Source organism: Mauremys mutica, chromosome 8, assembly GCF_020497125.1.
Source record: "Mauremys mutica isolate MM-2020 ecotype Southern chromosome 8, ASM2049712v1, whole genome shotgun sequence".
Taxonomy (NCBI): domain Eukaryota; kingdom Metazoa; phylum Chordata; order Testudines; family Geoemydidae; genus Mauremys; species Mauremys mutica.
The window spans coordinates 31,252,196-31,276,133 of NC_059079.1; the positions used below are offsets into that span (position 1 = coordinate 31,252,196).

Sequence of the window (23,938 nt, forward strand, 5' to 3'; positions counted from 1 at the left end):
AGAGTGGCCAAGTGACTTGCCCAAGGACACTCAGCAAGTCAGTGCCTCCCAGTAGTTTTACCAGACTCTAAATGCATGCACTAAATAATTAAATGAGCGCAACTCAGTGAAAAGCAACAACTGAGGAAAAGCTTAGTAAACGATCACCAAGTCCTCCAAACTACATCTCTGTGGAGTCCCACCAAAAGCAGTGGCGCTCTGCATGGGCATAACGGTTTTCCTGCTTGTAGGATCAGGGCTTTACACATCATCAATTCCATGTGTATGTATATATGTATGTATATTGAAAACAAATGGTTTTTTTCCTGCAGAGAGATAGGTAATATTGTGCAGATTATCTAACTCAGTCACTATAATGGATTTGATTAATTTTGTGTAACATATTTCAGCAATATCTGGCAATGAACAACCATATCAGGATAATTTTTTTCTAGCACAGTCATATTCTAAAATTGTTAATTCATTAAATGAGCTTTCAGCTTCCATAGTCTCAAAGATCTTACATGTTGAATAGTTATTTTGATACACATCTGCAGTGTAATGTGTTTGTTAAAAGTCCAGTTCCTCCTCACTAACTTGAATAAAACATTTGTTATTTTTCACTAGTAGAATGCTGAATTTCTTTAAGTGGCTGTTAGTACCATCATCTTCCTTCTGGTATAGACAAGAGGCAGCTATCCCTCTTGGAACCGAAAGTGAGGATGTTTACTTTCCATGAACTGGCCAGAAGATGGTGCTGGAGAGCAGTCAGCAAGTGTTGGCCTTCCTCTTTTCTGTTTTGATGACAGAGATAATCTTATCCATAACAAACCCCATGGTCCTCAGGGCACCTAATTACATTGTCAACCAAGGGTCTCCTGCCTAATGCCACCAACATGTTATTTTATATTTTTAAGATAGCACAGCAAGTTCAAAGCATTGTTTTACATCCCGTTCATTAGATTAGTCCCAGGTTGCCTGTGTAAACACATTACACACAGAGCACTTTAACTTCCGGAGAATTATCCACTCTTACATGTCTGCTACAGAAGCAAGTAGCATGACATCAGTTTTGGTAGTGATAAAAATCAAACATTTTCTGGAGCCATTATTGTCTAAAATGTTAATGCAGTTTACTTTTTTAAATGTGATCGATAGCTGGGGGAAAAGTGCCCATAAATTACTAAAGGCAAATACCATTCTATTAGCACTCAGGAGATTTTGCAACATTTGCCAGTCCATGTTTTGCTGGAAAAAAAATTAATTTACTGAAAGCCTCCTTTTTTTTTTTTTTTTTAACCTGCCTTTGTCTCTCTCAGTAAGAGAGATATTTTTATCATGAGTCATTTAGGAGATGTAATTCTAATGTACTACAGCTATAGGTTTCAATTAATGTTCTACCCTTCTGACAGTCTTTACGTTATATGTTTTATGAAATCATTAACTATTGTCATGTTCCTATTATGATACCATTAGGAAATAAAGAGACTTATGTAAATGGAGATGTAAAAGAAATGTATGACAGTTACTAGGAGCAACATCTGTGCACTATCATACATGCTTACACTAATTTTCTAAAGATTGTTCCATTCATTACAGAGCATTGTTCCTTGCTATGGCACAACCCTTATTTCCATGCAGTTAGAGATTGAAGCAAAGAGAGGGTAAATGAGAGCCTAATCAATACCACTTTTCATTTTGCTTCTAATGTGCTGCCTTTCCTTTTCTTTTGCTCATGCACAAATCCAAAAAAGATCCTGACGTTACAGTCATAAAATGTAATTCTTCTGCAGAAACACAGACAATAATGCTTTCTGTATTCAGGCGAATTGCATATTCTAATGGCATTTGGCTAAATTGAGTATGGATTTAACATCAAAGGCTTCATGAATTTTTCAAATGAGATATTAAAGTCAATATTTCAAGTGAAAGATATTTCAATTTAGTTGCATACACAACAATAAAAAACTTCTACAAGCCAGAGGTACTAGTGGTTGTGGCAGTATTAGTTCATTCAGGAAATTATTAGTTTATAAAGAAAATCAAACACAAGGTTGTGATATGGCAATGACACTGAATAAGTTAGATTAACCAATATGCATTAGCTTACTTTATCTCTTGCGGTCTGAAGCAGAACTTGCCACTAGAATGTTCAGTAATCCAAGCAGGGCTTGGTTTGGGGGGCAGTGTTTGTTTTAGGGTATATTTTTGTGTATCTTGAGGTTTGGTTTTTAGGTTTTTGGAACTGAACTGATTAGCATAAAGATTTGTATTCCCTCTTCAGAAATTTGCATATTTTCATTTCTAATGGCATAAACGTAGTGTGTGGAAAAAAAATTACTTTTTACTGTAAATGGATCTTGCGTCAAACTGTCAATACTTTGGATGGCTACACAATGCTGCTGCTTTTATGGTGAGTTATTAGATGTTCAAATTTAGTGCCAATGAAAGGTGTACTGAGCTCTCTGAAAACACTTCTCCCTATGCTAGTGGACAGATCCATAAAGACTTGCAAGCAATGCAAACATATGCCTCTGTGACTCCTTTCCTATCTGTTTTTAGGTGCATCAATGCAGCATAGCGGTGTGTTATTTCAATCAGCATGGTGCTATACTTCCCATGTCTTGACATATCATTGAAGAACACTTATATCACTTAACACAGCATGGAACAGCTCAACATATATATCTTATGGAATCATATAGTGAGGTAGCACTGTGCTATCATAAAATCAAATACATCAGTTGCTCAAACTTTGGGAAAATACTGACTACTATTATCACAGGATCGAGCACATTGTTACTTAACAAGTAATAATTAATAACTAAGGGGCGCACTACACTTGTAGTCATCTGCCAGTGCTACTGTTATTAAACACTATGATTACAGTGGCTAAAAGCCTTCCTGGCCTACATACATGTGCTGGAGAGCACACTTCTTTCATGTAACCCAGCCGTAGGGCCTTAAGTGTGTCCCTTAAATTAGGAAACCAGGGAAAAATCTGAATTTTTTTTTAAATAAAACAGTTAGTCAGGTCATTTTGGCCTGAAACTTAGGTATTGACAGAACAAAAATCCTTCTAGTGACAGAATTTTTAAATTTCCATTTAAACAGTTGTGTGTTTAGATTTAAAATATCCACCTGCAATGTTTGTAACCTAAATATTTCAGCACTGTGTGGGAGCCCAAGATCCAGAAAGTGAATATGGCTATACGCACAGGCAAAACTGCCAGGTCAATTTGCATTGTCCAAGGTATATAGAATGCAAAAAGCAAAGAGCATAAATGTTAACAAGCAAATTAATCTTTTATAATTTTCACTCTTAATAACTTAAGAATCTATTTTCAATAAATATCAGAATATTAGTTTTACGATGTCTAGTTATGGCTTTTAGCCTGAGAGTGTCCCTTTAATATCCAAACAGAAGTGGTAGCTGCCACTATTGAATGTAATAATTTTAGGGACAAATGTAACTCCCAGAAACAAGACTTGCAGAAGCAGTATATCTTGAAGTGATAAGAATAAGATAAGAGTCTTGCCGTTGAAAACATTCACTAGAAACTAGAATAAAATCTGTCAAATTGCCTCTTGATTTAGAGACAAAATTTCCTTTTATTCTTTTGTGAACTGGGCATCCACACCTAGTAGGTGGCTTTGAAAAATCTCAAATATTCGTTGAGTACGCAATAACAAACAGGAATTGGCCAAGTTTATTATGTCAATCAGTCAACAGTTACATCAAAGATGTTCTCATATCCTTTATAGAACTGTTTGAAATTATCCACCTTTTGATTTTTTTTGGTGTCAAAATTTCTAACCGTTCCCATTTCTGACCAGCTCCCATCCTTTACTTCATTCTCACAAGACTTCTTGCTGTTGGGTAAATCATATAGTGGATGAACAGACACTGTTACAGTTAAAGATTCCTCCACAACCCCTGACATGAGCATCTGAATGTAGTAATTCAATATTTTTCCCTTTTGTTACATATGTGTACATAGAAGTTAGAGTTCTTTTCTCACCCGAAAGATGCCAAAATTAGAATTAGAATGATTCTTCAGTTCATTGTTAACTAAAAGGGAATATTTAGAGCTAAGCTCACAATAGTACATTGAGCTATGATATTTGGTACTCTGCTGGGATGACAGAACACCATGCCAATAACAAAACAATTCACATCTCATCCTGTACACAGCTTTCCTTTAAAACATGAGCTTTTATTAAAAACATAAATGTGAGTTTTCCATAGAAATAATTGAAGAAATTGTGCCATCTAAAATGATTTTAAGCCCCTATTAACTGGTGATTATCTGTACTGATCCACATTACAATTCCATTGCAGATGTTGCTGACATTAAGATGTATGATGCAGAAACTATAGGAAGAGCCTATTTAAGACAGGTGAATATTTAGTAACTCAACATGTGCAGTATAAAATGTCTTTCATGGGAGTTCAAGGTTTTTCCTTTTCACTTCCAATTTTATATGAATGTTTATAAATAAAGGGAGAAATGAAAGTCCATTTGGCAGTCATTTGATTTCTCTAGTTTAATAGCCTTTAAAATTTGCCATTTCATCATTTTAAGTTTCTTTCCCACGAGATTTTTTTTTTCCATTTTGCTCATCTTCAGAGAGGAATCACATCGGTATTTAGATTGAATTCATCCAAAAATGGAATGGTCTGTTACTTCTTTTTCAGTATCTAAGATCTTTACAGCTCGAGCAATAATAGCTGGTTGCTGGTCTGCAAGTGTGCAGCCAATGATCATCGTGAGGGTTGGGGTTGATCCTATCAGTTCAATTGTTACATATTCCAACACACAGTGGAGTTGGGAGTTCACCAAATGTCACAATGTGTGAGATTCCACACATTCCTCAAAGAGGAAATGACTGCAGTGGAGTACAGTAGAGAAGCAGCTCAGAGATGGCCATGGGAGAAGGGAAAGTATAGGGGATGAAGGAGGCAGTCAAGAAACTAGGATAGAAAGCTGGAAGGTCCCTGAGTAGTCACAGGAGGATAGAGATCCATGGACAAGACAACTTCACATGAGCCAAGCACCCCTCTGGTCTATACCTTCATGCACCTGCCTAATCACAACGGCCTCTAATTTGAATCTCCTTCTTATGAACACAGGATTCAACATACCAGCTCATTTGTTACATGGATAGTAAAACCATCTGTTTAGTGAGCTTTTATTGTAGATATTTTTCAAATTACAATTTTTTTTAAATTTGAAAACTCAACTTCAGCCCTGATCCTGAAATGTGCAGAGGCCCAGTAAAGCCAATGGGGCTCTGCACAATCACAGCAGTCAGCATGAACATTATATATTGCAGGATTGGGACCTAACTGTGTAACTCAGTTTTAACAGCTATCTTAGAACCAACACCTCACTATTGATTTAAGAGCAATAGCTATTAAAATATCCATCACCTTCTTCAGTTTAACCTAGCATTATCAGATGCTGCTGCCATTTAATGACCACCAGTCTGTAAATGTAGGTGTTGTGCAACATTTGCCAATTTCTTTTAAAAATCCCAAATCTGATTCCAGGCTTCAGAACTTTGTTGTTTTAAGTTTTGCAGTCATTACAAAGAGTAGGGCAATACCATAATTCCAGACCCTGTTTAAAATGTCAAAACTATTGCAGCCAATTTTGTGATGGTGTTCAGTCTTATTGAAATAACTGACAAAAACAATTGTGTGTCATTTCTCTCATTTTCTAGTCAGGTCACAGTAATTCGATTTTTTTTAACACTACCCAGTCCTACTAATCTGTTTCTGCAATGTAAAGCACATCAAAGTTTAAGATCTGCATGTACTTCTGCTGTTGGATTGTTGGGCTTTATTTCTATTTGTTTCTTTTTCTTTTTTCTTTCTTTCTTTCTTTCTTTTTGCGCTATTGATTGAGGAACATGTCCATACACAGACATGCAAAGAAAAACCTTTAGCACATCTTGGGTGAGTCATTATTCCAACATGCTTTATATCAACTCCCACTGCTTTGGACATGTGAACATGAGCAATAGCACATACCATATGTGAAGAATGTGTTACTATTAGACATTACAAAGAGTGATTAGAACTAAGCAAACACAATGCCAAATTATTTATATGGATTTGTGTGAATTCCAATCTGCTAGGGAACATATTTCAGAGTACAAGCTTAATGATAATCTTATGTTTGCCTCTGGCTGGGATGATTTAGTTGGTGTTGGCCCTGCTTTGAGCAGGGGGTTGGACTAGATGACCTCCTGAGGTTTCTTCCAACCCTAATCTTCTATGATTCTTTAACATAACCCGAGATGTTTCCATTTTGCAAGACATTTCATATTTCCGACAGTTCTGTGTAGAGTGTTAGATTTCAGGAGAGATTTATTCCTATTCCAAGATATTGTGGCAAGGGGGAAAGGTGCCAGCACCATCTTGACTGATCAAGGATGCCAGCTGACCTTTACAATGCCCCTGACACTCAATCAATAATTTCGTAAATTTCAAATCACATCAAACTTGCCCGAAGTAGAAACTGTTAGTTGTATCTTTCAGCAACAAACTGCATGTTCAGTGAAATGCCTTTCTGCAATTCAGTATCCTAGGAAAATTGTGGTTTCTCCTTTTCTTTTCATCTCATAGTAGCTTGAGACCCCATGGCATGAACTGTATTATTATTCCTCCATCTAGATGGAGAAAAATTTAGTCCCCAAAGACTTATTACCATGGATATGAGGGCACATGAATTAGGGGGTCTTAAATGGTGCATAGCACCTGTGCTGGCTGTCAGGATTCAGGTGCATTTCATTCTATATGTCCATTTAGTGTGATAAGTAAGGAAAAATACAGAAGGAAATCTAAGATAATCACTATAAAAGAATCCCACCATATATCTACTGACAAGCCTGAGAAACACTTGGAACTAAGTGTTTTACCAAGCCTACTGAGTAATTATATAATAAATACAGCTATGTCTCTCTCTAGATATAGATCACATACACACACACACACACACACCTCCGCCCTCACCACCATAGAGGTGATAAGGTACTATGGACCCAAACCTGCTCCCAAAGAACACAATACCAAAAGTCCAGTAACTAATTTTTTTATATAGTAGCAATGCTAATGTTCTGGTAATTGCAATATTAGTGTCAAAAGGTTACAACTGCACAAAGGAAAACCTTTACAGACACAAACCTAGACTTCTTACCTCTCATACGCCCCTTGGGAACCTGACATTGCTCAGTTTTGGGGCCAAGGCATGGACTAATCATCATCCGCCATCATAACAGAGTATCATCTTTGGTGTTACATGAATAATGTCAATAATTAATATGACAAAAAACCTAAAACAAAAAGCAAGGACCAACCACATCGTTACTAAGAAATAGGGTTTTTTTTTTAATAAAAGGTAAAACCATTCGTTAAAATAGGTCATGGAAAAAATGCTTTCTATTCCATATGACACGACCATGAGACAACATAAAGCCTACACGAAATCTAGAATCTCAGATCCATCAGATTGGTTAATGCATAAATGCTGCAGTGCACGAAGTCCCATAGAATAAGCCTAATTCAGATGCTCAGCCAGTGACTAAATGACAAATGAGTTGAAGCCTCTCTATGAAAGAAAATCAACTAGCTCCTGTCCATAATGGAAGGCCCAAGGAAGCAACAAGACACCAACTGTACAAGGGCAGAAGTTATTTAATCAAATGCAGATTTGTACCAGAAATCTAAGAAGTGCAAATTGGAACATATATCTAAAATCATAAAGTACTCTATGTAATTCCAAGGAAAAATTATTTGAACCATTCAGAAAGTTGTGAGTGTACACAATTCATTACATAAAACATGCTTATTCCTGGTTAAAGTTAGTGCTGAGTTCCTCATGTAAATGAACATTCAATTCATGTACAAATTGAAAATAAATAAGTAAAAAAGATACATGTATGACATCAGTTACTGGCAGCAATCAAACAGCAATTTGTCCCTAGAATTCTGGAGCCACTTCCTACCAACACATCACCAAGTTATGCTCAACAGTCCACTGATTTGTATACAGCATGCATCTTTTGCTGGTCAGAGCAGTTGGCAGCTCCTATCAAAACACTTTGGATTTTATTCAAATGATAATTTTGGTCAACCACAAACTGTTAGCAAATTCACACCAAATTCGCTAAATAGTTTTAATAAAAAAAAAAGTTTTTTTCAGGCTAATTTCTCAAGAGACCGTAAGTGGCATTCAGAAAAACAAGGAAGAGAAGGTGGTGATGCTCCCTTACACTCAATAGCCCAGTGGCTTGGGCACTTGTCTGGAATATAGGAGATCCAGATTCAAATCAGGAGCAAAGATTTGAACTTAGGTCTTCCACATTGCAAGTGGGATGCTCTCAATAGCAGGTATTGGGTATTCTGGAGCGGGTCTCTCTCTGTCTTGCCTTTGAAGCTGCTCAACTTTGTATAAATAATTAAATAGTCATCAAAGCAAGGACTAGAACACAGGTGAATGCCCTAACCACCTGTAACGAGTCATCTTAGAGTCTCATGAGTCATCCCTGAGCCTAACCACCTGAGGGCTTCACATCTCAACCAGGGAAGGGAACTAGGTGTGGTGCCTCATACCCCACATTATCCAGTTATTATGGATGTATACCCATATTTGTTCTGATACTCCAAACATCATAAGGATAATGCCTGCCCCTATTTCAGCTGCGGCATTCTGAGTGTTCATAATTAACGCTAATCATTATTATTAACCATTGATGTCAATTCTGTTTTCAATTATTTCCTAACAATTCCTATGTGTCAACACGACCTACCTACCTACCCTACTGCCTAGTGGCTGAACTGCCAAAATTCCTTTTTCACAAGACGTGTGTGGTGTACCATCCCTTTCGTGGTCTCCTGTTTATCCTCTGTGAATGAAGGTGCAAAAAAATATGACCTTGGGTAATATTCATTTAGGCCTGTACTATTATAACTAAAACCCAGCTCTTAGCATAACTACTTCTAATAAACTTCCTGCTAATACAGCAAATCCTTAATACAGCAAGCCTGATTACCCAATTAGGTATGTTCACCTACTTGTGGCCATGTATATTTCAAACTAATAAGCAACACAGCAAGATAAGTCATACCCCTCTGATAATATCATTGCTCTAATTGAAACAGCAAATGCAGGGGAAGCAAAGAAAGGTCATAGGTCAACAATAGTAATTCTCACTCTCTCTCTGTGGCCCAATAAATAACCTAGTGAGTGCCCTATTGAGTGTCTATTGAGTATTGGGGTTGGGAGAGGTAAGAGTGAAGGACGTGATATAGGGTTGCCAACTTTCTAATTGCACAAAACCAAACACCCTTGCTCCACCCCCTTCCCCAAGGCCCTGCCCCACCCTTCTCAGAGGCTCCACCCCAGCTCACTCCATCGCCATTCCCTCTGTCACTCACTCTCCCCCACCCTCACTCATTCATTTTCACTGGGCAGGAGGTAGGGGAGCAGGAGGGAGTGAGGGCATTGGTTGGGGGTGCAGGCTCTGAGCTGGGACCAGGAATGAAGGGTTTGGGGTGCAGGAGGGGACTCCGAGCTGCGGGTGGGGCCAAGGCGTTTGGAGAGTATGATGGGGCTCTGGGCTGAGGAAGGAGGTTGGGGTTCAGGAGGGGATTTGGGGTGTCAGCTCTGGGAGGGAGTTTGGGTGCAGGAGGGGGTTCCAACCTGGGGCAGGAAGTTCAAGGTGCAGGCTCCAGGAGGAAGCTTGGGTGCGGCGGGGGATTTGGGAGGGATTTCAGCGTGCGGACTCTGGGCAGTGCTCACCTCGGCTGGCTCCCCAGAAGCAGCAACATGTCCCTTGGCTCCTAGGCAGAGGCATGGTCAGGCGGCTCTGCGTGCTTCCTCTGCCCGCAGGCAGTGCCTCCCTGCAGCTCCCATTGGCCGTGGTTCCCAGGCAATGGGAGCTGTGGAGCCAGCACTCGGGGTGGGGTGGGGGCAGCGCATAGAGCCCCCATAGCCGTCCCTCCACTTAGGAGCAGAGGGACATGTCACCACTTCCGGGGAGCTGCACGGAGCCAGGTAGGGAGCCTGCCAGCCCCCCACCAAACTTTTAACAGCCCAGTCAGGGGTGCTGACCTGAGCCGCAAGGGTCCCTGTTTGACCTGTCATTCCAGTCGAAAACTGGACAGCTGGTTATCACCAGAGCTGATATCACCTCTACCACCTCATCCTCCATTTTGTGAATGCCTGCAATCAAACAGTTTTTATTTCAGATTGAAAAATCATTTCAGCTAACCTAAAAAACAAAACAAAAAATTGCTTTTTGTTTTGTTGCGAAAACTGAATGCACATGTGTGTTTCAGATTGATCTGAGATTAGTGTGCCCGGCAGCCTGCCCAAATGCTACAGAAATTCAATGGGGAAAAAGGTTTCTAAGGGCTTGGCTACACTTGCGAGTTACAGCATATTAAAGCAGCCCCGGGCTCCCTAGCTCACTACCCATCCACACTGGCAAGGCACGTAGAGCGCGCCTGGTACTCCACCTCAGCGAGAAGATTAACACTTGGTGTGCATTGGCTGAAACGCCCGGCCGTCAGTGTGAACGAGGTGCTGCATTACTGCGCTCCGATCAGCCTCCGGAAACGTCCCATAATCCCCTTAAGTCAAGTGGCCACTCTTGTCATTGTTTTGGAATCACTGCAGGCATGCCAATATGCCCTTTGAAAGCTCCATTTCTGACATCCGGCATGCTTATCTGCTTCGAGACAAAGCAACCATTACTGTGGAATGCTGTGTGTGTGAGAGAGAGAGAAGCGAGGGGGAGGGGGTCTGTTGCTGTCTGAACTTACAAGACAGCATGCTGACATGCTCTCAGCCCCCCAAAACCCACTCTCTCTCCCCCCACATACACACAACACATTCCCTGTCACACTCCACCCCATCCCCCTCATTTGAAAAGCACGTTGCAGCCACTTGCATGCTGGGATAGCTATGACAATGCACTGCTCTCTGTGGCTGTTGCAAGAGCTGCTAATGTGGCCATGCTAGTGTGCTTGCAGCAGTCAGTGTGGACAGATTGCAGCGCTTTCCATACTGCGCTCTACGAAGGCTGGTTTAACTCAAAGCGCTCTACATCTACAAGTGTAACCATGTCCTTAATCCCTTGAACACACTTGACATTCTAACTCGGCATGCCTGAAAATATAATTATAAATTTGACTTTTAACTCTGACTCCATATTTCCAAACATGCCATACACCTATTATTTCCCTAGTGATGTGAGCATATAACAGGGGTGTCCAAACTGTGGCTCCTGAGCCACATGTGTTTTTTTTACCATGTGGCTTGCAGAGCCCCCCTTCCCAATTCTCCACCTACCAGACTGGGTGGGGCAGCTCAGGACCCCTTCCTTGCAGCAGGGTAGTGTGGTAGGGGCTTCTGCCCACTGTAGAGTGGGTCTTGAGGCTTCATCCCCATGGGACACACCTGCTGGGGCTTAGGGCTTCAGCAGGAGCAGGGCTGAAGCCCCAAACCCCGTCATGTGCCTCCTGTGGGGCTTAAGCCCCGAGTCCCAGCAGGTGCACCCCAGCTCTCGAACTTCTGAAGATTGTCCTATGTGGCTCGGAGGGTCAGGAAGTTTGGCCACGCCTGGTACACAATACATATTTAATAACTAAAATTTCATGGCATAACGTCTAGGAAGGACACACAATGTGTCTCATGCACAGATTCATATCAAAAGGTGAATAAGGCAGGTATTGTGGGCTATGACAGCTACAATATAGTTTGAAAGGTTGATGAGGCAGACTGGTATTTCCAGCTCTTAGTAGAATAGTGGATATCACAGTGTTTTTAAGCGTATATGGAGAATAAGCAAAGGGAGGTCATTGACTCTCACGGTCAGCTGGTCGGGGATTGAAGTGGGTGAGGATTTGAGTGAGTGGCCCACATCTGATGTGTGGAAGTGGACTGTAAATCTATATTTGGAGTATAGTTGGTAAAGATTTGTGTTCTGTACTGGGTATGCAAAAAAGGTATGGCGGTTGGGTGAAAGGATGAATAATGAAAGATAGATATGGAAATGGGGGTCAGCATTAAGAGCATTTAGGGAGGCAGTATGTGCTAGGATATAGAGCTCTGGACTTGGACTTAGGAGACATGAGTTCTATCCCTGGCTCTGCCACTGATTTGCTGGGTGACCTTGGGCACATCACTCTCTATGCCTCAGGTTCACCATGTGTAAAATGGGGATAACAACACTGACTTGATTCATAAAGTGCTTTGAGATCTACTGATGCTAAAGCTAGAGACTATATTATCAGTATGGAAGATGTCAATGTCTAGACTTTCAACTTATTTAAAAATGTAACTAAGAATTTTCTGTCCTTCTAGCTTTTACAATTATATATTACATATTTAAAAAGCTTGAAAGAGTACGTTTGCCCTAATTCGTTGATATAAACTCTTAATAAGCCTTTTTGTTTGGGAATTTCCTTTTTTATTCTTTAAATCACAATGAAAAAAATGCTGGTACCCTTGCTGGTACATGCTAGAGGCTATACGGCACACTAAATTTTGGGAGATGAAACTGGGAACCTGATTTTTCAAATCCTAATATCTCCCAAATACCTCAGACAAGTCAAAAAAAATGGTCAATTAAAAAAATTCTCCTGTTAAAAGGTACCCTTTTCCCATGAGAAAATTTGTTTGGGACATTTCAGGTGGGAAGGTAAAAAAAATCATTCTCAATACTGAAAGCTGCTAATAGATTTATCTACCTGTTCAGGTATTGTTGCCATTCCGTAACAGTCTCGTCGCTAAGGCTCTGATCCCATCTCTTCTCTGAGTCTGATCCCAAGCCCACGGAAGTCAATTGGAGTCTCTTCATTGACTTTAATGGCCTCTGACTCAGGACTTATCTTCCTGCATCACTTTTCACCCTGTTGTACAAGAGACCATGTAAACAAAGCAGCAAAGCCAATAAGCAATAGCAGTGTATATTCTGGTAAAATTTTGTATTCATAGAAACTAGCACTCCATACTGTAAAAATAAAATTGTACTATTGTCTACATGTGTGATGTTTTTCAATGAAAATAGAAGTCTGGTGTTTATCAGCTTTCCAGTTTTAACAAATAGGAATGCCATTTATTTATTATAATTTGAAAGACAAAATACAGTATCTACCCACTTTCTCTTTGATAAACTCAGTCCAATGAATCAAATGCACAATACATATCACAAACAATACATAAAAGATCCAATAAAAGATCAGAGACACTGCATGCATAATTTGGTCTATCGATGCAGCCCTGCTAGCTGTAAGTAAATACAAGAGACTATGTGTGTTGCTATGAAGTCCTACATAGTATAAATTCTTTTATAAAATGGATCATTATTGATACATCACCATAGGGGTTCAGGGCTCCTTACATACAGGATTAGTTATTACCTCTCCAATACTCAGTGTCTACTAGTAACTACATACTGGACACAGTAAGGTACAGGTTTATATTTATAATTTATGTACATATTTACAACGGTTTGCTCTGGAAATGTCATTGTGCTGTGAACTGAATACTGAACTGGGAACCAGAAACTTCTCAGTTCTAATCTGGGCTCTGATACCTGATTCCTCTGTAGCCTTGAGCAAACCATTTGATCTCTGCTTTCACATGTCATTTGTAAAATGGCCATCTGACTGTGTTGTGATGCACCTACAGAGAGGTGTTGTGATGCACCTGACTCTTCTCTCAGTCAAGATAAGTTTTACAAGTTTGTAAAATGTTTTGCAGTTGAGTATTGGTTTTATTACATTGCAATCCCATCTGAAGGGTGGAAAGTAAAATAGTTTCTAAAATTCCAATAGTTGTCAATTATTTTCTATTAACATTGGGTCTGATATGGCAAACACTATCCAGCATAGTGGTTTTTACTGAGTATTGTTCCTTGGACTACTGGCGTTTGTAGGATCACTCCCAAACATATTTTTAGTAGTGAGGGTAATTAACCAAGGGCTCTCTGTGGTGGATTCCCATCACTGGCAGTTTTAAAATCAAGATTGAATTTTTTTCTAAAAGACATACTCTACTTCAAACAGGAATTAGTTCAGAGAAGTTCTGTGACCTGTGTTATGCAGGAGGATCAAACTAGAGATGATCACAATAGTCCCTTCTAGCCTTAGTCTGTGAATCAAGGAACACTGGCCCCAGTGACACCAGTTTCAGTACCTCTTTCATTTCCTTCTCTCACAAACTTCTCTCGCCTTCTTCCTTGGTGTCCCTGTTGCTTAGGGTACGTCCAGACTACCCGCCATATCGGCGGGTAGCAATCAATTTTTCGGGGATCGCTATATCGCGTCTCATCTAGACGCGATATAGCGATCCCCGAACGCGCTCCCGTCAACTCCGGAACTCTACCGCAGCGAGCGGTGGTAGCGGAGTCGACACGGGGAGCCGCGGATGTCGATCCCGCGCCATGAGGACCCAAGGTAAATCGATCTAAGATACTTCAACTTCAGCTACACTATTCACGTAGCTGAAGTTGTGTATCTTAGATCGATACCCCCCCAGTGTAGACCAGCCCTTAGTATACCCTTCACAAATGGTTCCCCTAAGTCATCTCCCATGTCCCATCCACTTAAAAAAACACCACCTCATTTCTGCATGAAGTGAAGATGGAGGAAATGTATTTTAAAATAAAAAAGTATGAATGGAGTCAAAGTGCCTATGTGCCTCAGAGAACTACCATGTGATCTTTGTATTGTCATCTTTGTTTTTGCTTTCTCCTTCCTCACTCCTTTATTGTGGTTTGGTCTGACCCTTATTTGTGTCCTGTCACATTTAGATTCTAAGCTCTCAGGACAGGGACCATGTCTTTATTTGGGCCCCAAACCAGCAAACGCTTATATATGCTTAGCTTTAGTCATGAGAATAGTCAATTCACTTCAGGGAAAATACTCACATGTTTAAAATTAAGCAAGTGAATAAGTGTTTGGTGAAGGGCCTAGCACATAACTGGGCAGCTGAAAATAAAAACATGATTAATTTTCTTCCATTTTTATTGCTTTCCACACTATATAATTGGAGCCACATTAGACATTTTATTTTAAATTATGTTCTTAAAAGAATGTTGTTTTCTGCTGGAGTAAAAATCAAAACTCATTTCTCTTCTATTTTGGTGCAGTTGTAAAAACTACATGTATTATGAATGTGTAATAAGGTGTATTATGAAAGCTGAGCATCATTTTAAAAAAATATTTTACTTATTTACAGAAGTGAAGGAAACATTTGCTTTAGCACTATCCCAACTGAAAAAAATACTGGTTTATAGAACAACAAAAATCTTCTGTAAGATATTAGAATCCTGTGCAATTTCATATTTGACTTTAAAACAAAAAGTTTCCCTTGCCTGTTTTCACCAAATTAAGCTGATGAAGGGGGTGGGGGAAAATCACTTGCATTCATCATGAAATGTACAGGAAAATGGCTGGTACCCCTGAGTGTGTTACTAAAGAAAACACATACTTAGCATCAGCCCTTTTGGTACTGTCATTGTATTCCTCAATACACAGCACATTGACTTTTCATTCTTACTATTCTTTCGATGTAGAGTTTAAGTTTCACTGTGGCTCTAATTCTATGCCACAGGAAGTCAAAAGGAAGTCAAAAGATTTCAGACACTGTTTAAATATCCAATCCTGTAGAAGTCAGAATGATGTGGCCCTATATTTGGGCAATAAGGGCCATGTTATCAGCTGACAAACACAGCAATGGATCTATATAGTTTTACACCAGCTGAGGATGTGTCCCATTGGGTGAAACCCTACCATGGCCTGATGGTTTCTCAGCCCAGAGGGACAGTAGATTGAATTTTGAATCATCCTCTGGATCCCTTTTGCATTTAGGTGTTGCAGATCTGCTGGTCATATAGTCATACTCACTTTACACATAGTCTCTTTTTAATAAGCTACTTCCAGATCTGGGGGTGCACTTATAATATGTGCATCCCAAATGTCTTATTCTAGTTGCCAAAATCAGAAAGGGACCTTTATGTCTATTCCTCTTCCTCACTGAATACACTGACATCGTCATCCTGGGACTATCCCATGCTGAAGTCCAGGTATAATTTGTGTCAAAGTGGCACCAATATAATTTTGCCCCCCACCTCTCTCCATCCCCTCATCCCCCAAAAAATAGTCTCCTGAAAGAGGTGTTGGAGTCAAGGGCCCCAGTTAGCTATCCCTTGGGAAGGCTCTTTCCCTACTGCAGGTGGTGCAACATCACTTTGCCTATAGAAGAATATAGGCGATATGAACAACAGACTTCTTTGTCATGTACCAAATAAATAATCAACAAAACCCAAACACAATCTGCCCATAAAAACCTAGAATTTTTTCACAAACTGCTCTTTCACTGCACAAACATAAAGTGAACAAAACAAAGGAGCTGGAATGAGGTGAGTCATTTACTTCTCCAAGCTGTGGACAGAAGGAAACAAGATTGTTGCACTCCACTTGCTCATATTCCTTATCTGGTTTGATTCTCATGTGCCTATTCTATCTGAGAATAATTTCTAATGGTAAGTGTGTGATACACACTTAATCTTTCTCACTTAGGCCCAGATCCACCTGTCCTCTGATACTTGAGAAAGGGGGCTCTGGAGAGGATCTCTTCAAGGATCCCCTCGTGTCCTCTCTGGAAGATGGCATTGACCTTCCCCCCTTATGGAGTCTTCCTGGGGACCTGGGGATTACAGTGGACAAGAAGCTGGATATGATTCAACAGTGTGTCCTTATTGCCAAGAAGGCTAATGGCATATTGGGCTGAATTAGTAGGAGCATAGCCAACAGATCAAGGGAAGTGATTATTCCTCTCTATTCGGCACTGGTGAGGCCACACCTGGTGTACTGCATCCTGTTTTGGGTCCCATACTATAAAAAGGATGTGGACAAATTGGAGAGAGTCCAGCGGAAGGCAACAAAAAATGATTAGGGGACTGGAGCACATGACTTATGAGGAGAGGCTGAGGGAACTGGGCTTATTTAGTCTGCAGAAAAGAAGAGTGGGGGGGATTGGATAGCAGCCTTCAACTACCTGAAAGGGGGGGGGTCCAAAGAGGATGGAGCTTGGCTGTTCTCAGTGGTGGCAGATGACATAACAAGAAGCAATGGTCTCAAATTGCGGTGTGGGAGGTCTAGGTTGGATATTAGTGAAACACTATTTCACTAGCAGGGTGGTGAAGCACTGGAATGAGTTACCTAGGGAGGTGGTGGAATCTCCATCCTTAGAGGTTTTTCAGGCCCAGCTTGATAAAGTCCTGGCTGGGATGATTTAGTTGGGGTTGGTCCTGCTTTGAGCAGGGAGCTGGACTAGATGACCTCCTGAGGTCTCTTCCAAACCTAATCTTCTATGATTCCCAAAGCTAGCAGATCCCTAGAATCTGCAGGAGGCCAGGGCCACCCAAGACGTCGTATTTGCTGCCGCACCAGCTATGAGCTGTTGAGAGTCTTCATGGGTCCCCACCTCATCAGCACCTGGGGGTCCAGAAGTGGTTCTGCCGTAAGATACAATACACTGCCTATTGTATTATCTGCTCTCCCTAGTCATCTTCCCCAGGCTTAAGGCAGGTCTTCACTACCGGGGAGATCAACGCTGCTGCAATCGATGCAGCGAGTGTCCATTTAGTGGGTCTAGGGAAGACCCGCTAAATCAATGACAGAGTACTCTCCGGTCAACCCCAGTACTCCAGTTCTCCGAGAAGAGTAAGAGAAGTCGACTGGAGAGCATCTCCGTCAACGCAGAGCAGTGAAGACAAAGGAGTAAGTTGATCTAAGCTATGTCGACTCCAGCTACGTTATTCATGTAACTGGAGTAGCATAACTTAGGTCGACTTACCCCAGTAGTGAAGACAAGCTCTTAGTTTCAGCCAGTTGCTTTTGGAACAGCTGGTAGGAGCTACTGCTCAGAAAGTTAGAGGGAGCTGTGCTCCCCCTCCTCTGCAAGCAGCAGAAGAGTGCCCTTCTCTATGGTTTGGGAGAGTCCTGCTCTCCAGAGCTCCCTATTCTCCCTGATTGATGAAATGGTCTCTTTCTTGGCCACACAACTCATTTTTAGGAATTGTACACAGGACTTGGTGTGTGATTTGTTCCATTTGGATCATGGAAGCCTCTAGAGAAGCCCTGAAGTACTGAAATCAGGATCTGTTGCCATTTCTTCAAGAGATACGACAGGAGCTTTTCTCCCAAAGATTAAAGCATGAAAATGCCTTTTCCTGGCATACCCATAAGTGTCCAGAGGTCTACACGGAGGAGTAACAAATGGGAGCTTTTCTTGTAAATGGAAAATGCAAGAGTTTTAAAAGTACAGTTAGACACTTAAACCTCTCATTTTAGCACTTTACAATTCATTCATCTTACAAAACGTTGCCTTTTATAATCTATACCTGGTCTGAGTACCAAGGCCTGCTTATTCCATTTAGTAACATGAACTTTTACATTACAAATACAGATTATGAATAGTCATTTGAGCACAGTTCAGATGCCTCTATAAAGCTAGCAAGAGAAAATTACATTTCCTTCTTTTATAAAATGCAGTTTTCATAACTCCAAACAGCATATAGCCCCTCAATGCAGGCCTACCAGGAGGCCTCAAATCCACAGGCTGTGACCTCTCAGGCTGTTTTCCAATGACTCATTTTTAATTTTAAAGAACCATTGTCTCTAGATAGTAAATTAACAACAGCCTATAGTGCATACACACAGTCATCCATCTGCTTAAGGCTCTTGTCATATGATACCAGTCTTGTATCTATAGACTTCATCTGGTATTCAAAAGCTATCAACCCTGCCTCCAAGATAGCCCACCTTCTGGCTCCAGGCTAGAAAAGTGACTCTCCATTTCCAGTTCTAATGAATGCATAGCTAACAGCAGTTTTTCCATTAAGGATCTGGTGTCCTTAGAAAACATAGATAATGCTGGAATTACTAGGATCCAGAATTCTAAGGGAGGTATGGGATAGAAGTAACTGAATTTCACCTGCAAGACAGTGATCCTAAGGCAGCCTAACCACTTCTACTCACTCCACTCATCAGCTCAAACAACATGAAACACACTTACCTTCTGCTTGTAATGTTTAGACATTATTTTTGATACAACTGCACTCTATTGGATGAAGTATGTTCAGGCTCCTTTAAGTTTTTATTATCAAGTAACATTGATTAAGCTCCTTTCTTACTGAAGGATCCTAGAAGTGGTTTAATAAGATATACACATTATACAAAAATAATTTCATCCAGCACTGAAAGGCAGCCACCTCTGGGATACCACGTAGCAGCTGTTTCATAGTTGCTATGTATTCTATTTAATGCTAATTATTTAATAAGCTAATTTGTATATTAGAAAATTATTTCTATATAATTATACATTTCAACTTTAAACTAATTGTGAGATTTTAACCAGTGTGGTGAATGAAGTCCTCTTGTTTATACAGGGCAGTAGCAGAGCAAGCTTCACACATTCATTGTCCTACCAGAAGTCTCATCTGGGGGGATGGGAACTTTCTCTAGGGATAGTAGAATAGTTAAGTCTTTGGGGTCCATGGAGGTCTTGGCCTCTCTGCTGAGTGTGCCAATAAGTGCAAAACATGGTGGTAGGTTTCTGATGTGGGAGCTGGAGCTCAGACCCACCAAACTCATGTCACATATGAGCTACCAAACATTAATTACATGATTACGGCCCTCAGTTCCCTATTGATCTGGCCCGGATGCTAACTAGTGGCCTACAGTTCCCCAGTAAATGCTTCCCCTCACCCCAACACACACCACACACACACACACACACACACACACACACACACACACTCACACTCCTACATAAGACTGCAAAGTCAAGCACCTATAAAATGGGAAATGCCAGGATTAGTTATTTGTGCAACCTCAATTCAGCCCCCTTGTATCTATGCATTGTGATCTCTCATTACACAATCACATACCGTCCACCCCCCCACCCCCAATTTGGGTAGTCATCAAGATTTGAATCCAGGTGTGACATTCTGCACTCCAGAGCACTCCATATTTACCATGGTGATGTAATTATGATACGTTTTGTACAAAGTATGCCTTGTGAAGTGTCATTCTAAAAGTCTTGATCTGCTAAACACTAATATCTCATTGGATTGTATGTGCTGTCACTGTATATGAAGTTATGAAGTTTTGCTATGTATGTGTTACTGAAAGATGTTGTGGTTTGAAACACACACAACTAGCCTTTCAGGTACAACAATGAAGAAGCTAAACAGTGCTAATAGCCCATCAACAAAGACAATGGACCATGGAAAAGGCCTGTCCTCACCTGGGAATGCTTCAGCCAATCTATGAATAATGGCTGCTATGACTCAGCAAGGAACGAAAGGGCATGTGACCAGCCCACATGACACTGAACTCCATTTTGGTACCTGTACTTTTCCACAACTGGGCTGGGAACCTGGTTTGGAACAAAGGGGTTCCCACCATATAGAAAAACTATATAAGGGGGAAGTGACATAGTGACTAGGACTCACTCCCCTATAAGACAATACCTGGAAACACCGGCGGAACAAAGACTGAACTAGGGAAGGGGGGTCCCAAGTGGGAAAGAAGAAAGCCCTGCCTGTGTAAGGAAGCTAAAACCTGCTTGAATCATCAGTCCGGGTGAGATGTTGCTGATTCAAATCCTATCTAGTGAGACTTAGATTATGATTTTGTTTAATTTCCTTGGTAACCTGCTTTGTTCTGTTTGCTATCACTTATAATCACAAATCTATCTTTCTGTAGTTAATAAACCTCTTTTATATTAACCAGTGTGTCATTGAGTGAAGTGTTAGGGAATCTTAGCTCTGTTAACAAAGGCATGTGCATATCTTCCCCACATCAAGGGGGGAGCGGACTATATAATGAGCTTTCACCATATAGACCCCTGTTCAGTGCAAGACAATATAATTCTGGGTTTATACTCCAGTAGCGGTGCAAGACTGGGGAGCTGGGAAATTGGCTGGTGCCTTTATTGTTGGTCCATGAGTGGCTTAGGTAAATCACTCAGGTGACTCAGTTGGGTGTGTGACGCCACCTGCTGTCAAGTTGGGTGATAACGGGGCCTGGAGAGGCTGGCTGGGTATCATCATCAGAGCAATGTGAGAGAGGCCAACCCAGCTGAATTGTTAGGGGGCACAGCAGTTCCAACAGCTCCCAGACTGCACTCCAAGGGTACAATCCGTAACACCAGGACTTTCCCATTCTCTGCCATTTGAGTTAAAGGTGCAACTGGCAGGTTTAAACTAGCACAATTTCAGCGGGTGGGTGGACAGTGGGAACCTGGGGATTGTTATAGGTGTGGGAGAGCCTTCCCCATTCTTTCCTTCCCCTCATCACTCTTCCTCATTCTGCTCCCATCTTTTTTCAGTCCCAGCCCCTTCTGCCCCCGTTCCTCAGTTCCTGTCAATTGTTGCTGTTGATGCCTTCTCCTGCTCATGGGGCTCCACACTGGCAGGCTGCCACAGTAGCTTCCATCAGCTGATAGGAGGAACCGCAGCTCTTGCCCACAGGTTAGCTGGATGTGTGAGGATTCAGCTAAGCTCTTGGAATGTGGGACAGGGTTGCTATATGAGCGAGTATGACACAAGATGCATGACACTTTGCAGATCTGCTGTTTCACAGCTTACAGCAATGCACTAGTTTAGGACAGAAAGCCTGGGCATCATTATGGGATGGGGGGCGACTCATTCTCCCACCTTTCTCCTGGGAGTAGAATTCAACAGTCTTTGCCTTCCATACCCCAACTTTGGGTACCCAACTCTAGGATACATATCTATTAAAAATCTTCTTTGCAGTGGCGCTGGAAGTAGGGGTGCTGCCACACCGCCAGCTTGAATACAAACAGTTTGGGGTTTGGTCTGCCCTGCTTTTTGATAGTCTGCCATGAGGCTGGCACTCTGGAACATGAGTCACTCCAGACAACATGACAACTCCCATTCCTATGCCCTTGCAACTGGACCATGATGTTCAGAGTAGTTATGAAAGCTACAAAAACTGAATTGAAATGGGAAGCCTGCTACTCCGGTTACACCAATTTTATACTGGTGCAACTCCACTGACATCTGGAGTGTTACTGCTAATTTATACTTATGAGTATGAGAGGAGAATCAGGTATGATATATTTAAGGAGATTTGTAAAAGGTCAAGAAAAAATAAGGGCAAAAGATATACATACAACAAATTAACTAACCTGCATAATATACTGTATCTGAGATCATTTATCAGTCCTGTATGTACAATTTAATGCAGTACTATGTGGCTCTCCGACCCCACAATGGGTGAAACTCATGACGGTGCCTCTAGGCAGATGTACATTATGTGTGTTTAACTATTAGAATTGTTAAGCCTTATATTTAAGACAAAGGCATCACCCCTCAATCAAAAACATGCCTGGCTATTCAAACACAGCAGCAGTATGTGCAAGCACTTTTAGTTTCTAGTTGAAGGGGAAAGGCTGACATTACAAAAAAGTGTTTGGAGGGATTTTTTTTTAAAGGTTCTGTACACCACCACCTGTCTCATCAGCAGGACCACTCTAAGGGATGGGCCTCTAGGCACCTCAGTCCCAGGATTCTCCATGCCTCATTCTTCATCCACGCTACTAGTAATGTACCATCACTGGCACAGTTACACCTGAACACTCTGGTGCTGCCAAACACCTGGCTTGATTTTCCACTGTCCAAATGAAAAATAAGCATAATCTGCTTTTTGAGGATACAGCAAATGAGGGAGTTCATGACAAATTGTGTTGGTTTATGCAGAATAGTGATAATAAGATACAAATGAGAATTTTTTGCTTAATGAATAATACCAATCACGTTTCAACAAATGCTGTGCCCTTCTAATTAAAGAGAATGCATAAAATCAGCTTAATTTATTTGTGACGAGTTATACATAGTTTAAATATTTACTACAGATTTACTCTAACATTTGAGAAGATTTTAAACATTTCTTGCCATAAAAGCAGACCTATTCATGTAGAGCAGGTTGAAATTCTAACTTCTGCACTCCCGTTCGTTATGCAGCATGTGATGCATACCCTTGGTTTTCACGATACAAGAGAAAGGATATTGTTGATTTACATGCTAATTCTCCAACTGTTACTAATTTTCTTGATTCCTGCTTCCAAAGTTGCACTTCCAACATTCATCACTGTAGTACACTAGAGGGGCTGAGCATCTTTCTCAATAAATTACAGGAACTATGACTAATTATAGTGATATTAACTATGCAAAGCAATGTGTAACTTAAAATGGATACGTTTATCATTTCAAATTATGCTTTTGACTCTTGATGGCCTAATCCATGGCTGCTTTTCTTCCCACCCCAAATACAGACTATAAGATGTGCTATATTTTCTAAAATATTGTTTTACAGATTTAGGGACTCCTCAAACTTGATAAATGGAAATAACCCATTTATCTCCCATAAAATGCACAGTGCAATAGAGGGCAGGTCTAGTAAAAGGGCATGAGCACCAAATCCTGATTGCTTTAGTAAAGCAGGGTGGATTTGGCTTCAGTGGGGCTACTTGCATGAGTTTGGCTCATATACTGTACGTCCTTCTGATGTTACGTGGGAAATAATGGGTCTGCCTATCATCTGTGTAGTTCATATTGTCACAATGGAGAACATTCAAAGCAAAGCTTCCAAGGTATATTTTAATAGAATGCAGATTATGTCCATTTCTCCCTTGACAAAGTATCTACTCAAAAGAGCTCCTTACTGGAGTGCAAACAGGCCAGTGCCAGACCCCAGGAAACTTACATTGGCACAGGAGTTGTACTGACCCTCTGCATGGAACCAAACGCCACCCTGTGAAATAACCATTACCAGGGATGCTGTGGAGTTTATTCTGTATTCACCAGAACAAAACCTGAGAATTAGAGAGAGGCTGGTCTTGAGGTG

General features: G+C 40.9%; 1 long non-coding RNA gene across 2 annotated transcripts in view; it reads right to left on the reverse strand.

The window, feature by feature from the left end:
• The window catches only part of LOC123376535, a 57,097-nt gene that overhangs the window by 10,019 nt on the left and 23,140 nt on the right, over window positions 1–23,938 (reverse strand). Inside the window, exons 4-6 of one of the 2 annotated variants that reach the window (XR_006581825.1) lie at window positions 19,080–19,206; window positions 12,743–12,904; window positions 10,114–10,211 (exon numbers count right to left, since the gene is read on the reverse strand). This is a non-coding gene — a long non-coding RNA (uncharacterized LOC123376535). Of the gene's footprint in view, window positions 1–10,113; window positions 10,212–12,742; window positions 12,905–19,079; window positions 19,207–23,938 lie in introns of those variants that run through there. The other variant, XR_006581824.1, reaches the window with a different exon arrangement.